We start from the raw sequence: 2,159 nt of genomic DNA, 5'->3' as shown, positions 1-2,159 counted from the left end.
CCTTCGACACCTCGTGGTTGCATAGGCTGGTGTGCTTCTTCCATGTGGGCTTTGTTGCTCCTGAGCTTGATGGCCGCTTGATTACCTTCAAGCCTTAAAGAGATCTTTTGCAGCAGATTTACCCAGCCCATTTGATTTCTTGGCCGCCGCCCCATCGGCGTCGATTGTGGAGAGAAGTGAAATCCCGGCCAGCTGTAATCCTGTCTGTGTTTCACCGGATGCTGTGGACTGGCCTCCTGGGGAGCTTTGCTTTCTTTATGCTGAGGCATCGTCCACTCTGCGGAAGGCTGCCCTTTTTGCTCTTGGCTCCTAGTATTTCAAGTCCTCTTCACCGGCGGCAAGATCGGTTGGGTCCCCTACACGTTCCAGGTTGTTAAAGAGCCCTCCTGCCATCCCGATGGCTCGCGCATCTTCATGAAGTCCGCCTTCTTGGATTATTGGCTCAGCAAACAGATTGAATAACTGTGGTGGAAGGATACGACCCTGGTACACAGCTTTCTGTGCATAAGGCTGAAATGTGCACTCGTTACAGGTATCGGTCTGAATGCCCCTGTCTCTCAGTCCTTTGTCCCCCGCGGTGTTCCTGCAGTCTGGGCTTTGCTGGGTGTATGTTGGGCACAATGAGGTGCTCTGGGATCCTCATTCTTCCCAATGTGAACCATAGTTAATTATGATCATGCTATCAAATGTTTTTTTTTTTCTCTTCTTGATTCAATGAAACACATGTAAGCATCTTCCTGGTATTTTCTGTTTTCAGTCCAGAGCCGCCTCATGTCAGCAATGATACCCTTTGTCCCAAGCGCCCTGTCTCTGTGCCGCTGCAAAACCAAACTCACCTCCTGACTCCCAGGGGTCATGTAGGAAGGGTAGCACTGCCCCTTGCGGGTTCACAAGACAATCACTCCCCCCACCCATGGTTTCCTTGTCACATAGTGTACACGTGACTGTACTTCTTTACGAGAATTAAAAGCCTCACCTTTCTTCTCCAGGCTGGCTGGCGGTTTTGAACTGCCAACCTGATAGTTAGCAGCCCAACTTGTAACCCACTACACCACTAGGCCGCCTCTTGTTTGGAATAGGAATTTGAAATAGCAAGCAGTGGCATCACACAGTCAATGTAAGAGGAAGTTTGCTGTCAGCGTAAACTACAGAAAGACGTTGACATGCCATTGATGGACCTAGCCACATGTACATGGAAGTGGAACGATGATGTCCGCAGCTGTGCAGAGTGTCCACACACACACACACACACACACACACACAGTTTTGCTGCTGCCTCTGTGTCCTTAAGGCACGAGAAACCAACCCCCTTCCCTCGGGGCTCACGCCTCTGAAGTGGCGGCATCCTTCTCCCGTTAGGTAGCAGATGAGAATAAAAAGTAGAAGGAAGATTTTGTCCGCTTTTCCACATGGGGCCCCCACGCCCCGCCCCTTGCCGGTAGGTGATGCGCGGAGCCAGAATCAATTGTCAACTCAGGCCTTCAAATCCCAAGCAGAGAGGCCCAGGCCAGCAGGGCGCCATGTGATGGGCCAGAGGAAGGAGGGCACTGGGCACTGGAGAGAGGCATACGACGGGGGAAAAAGCGTAGCACATGTCCAGAGGCTAGAATCCAGTCCTGATTCGGTCCCTAAGTAACCCTGCCACTGCGGTCAAGTCCTTTACACCCTTGGAGACTCAGTTTCCTCCTCTGTAAAATTGGTAAGAGATACCGTTGGGTTTCATTGGCTTGGTTTGCGGTTAAGGCAAATGTGGTAAAGGTCGGTGGACACAACTAGAGCAGTCTCCGTCACAGAGATCCCGACGCATGCTGGGGCCTCTTGTGCCGAGAAGGCCTGTGTGCCATTGGGTTTTCAGAGCGACTTTGGGAAGCGGCTCTCCGGGCCTCTCCTCTGCCCGGAGCTTCTGGGTCGGTTCCCAAAGCCACGTTTCTTTCAGCGCTTAACAGTCTGCGCCACCTGGAACACCAGCTACCCGAGAGTCCCTGACAAACCAAGTGCTACACAAGGTGAGCCATCCATCAGACCCAAAGTCCCTTTTGATGGAAGCCCCCGGACGCTGCCACATCAGAGAACGTAGCAGAGGACCCCAGGCTGTACGACGTCCCATCTTTAAATGGGACGAGCTGCTCGGAAAAGACGCGGTAGCGACCACAGAGCGG

Source organism: Echinops telfairi, unplaced genomic scaffold (genome assembly GCF_000313985.2).
Source record: "Echinops telfairi isolate 266 unplaced genomic scaffold, ASM31398v2 ScPeMD7_3533;HRSCAF=4204_1, whole genome shotgun sequence".
Taxonomy (NCBI): Eukaryota; Metazoa; Chordata; class Mammalia; order Afrosoricida; family Tenrecidae; genus Echinops; species Echinops telfairi.
The sequence above is the reverse complement of the archived record's forward strand: the minus strand, read 5'-3'. Positions refer to the sequence as shown.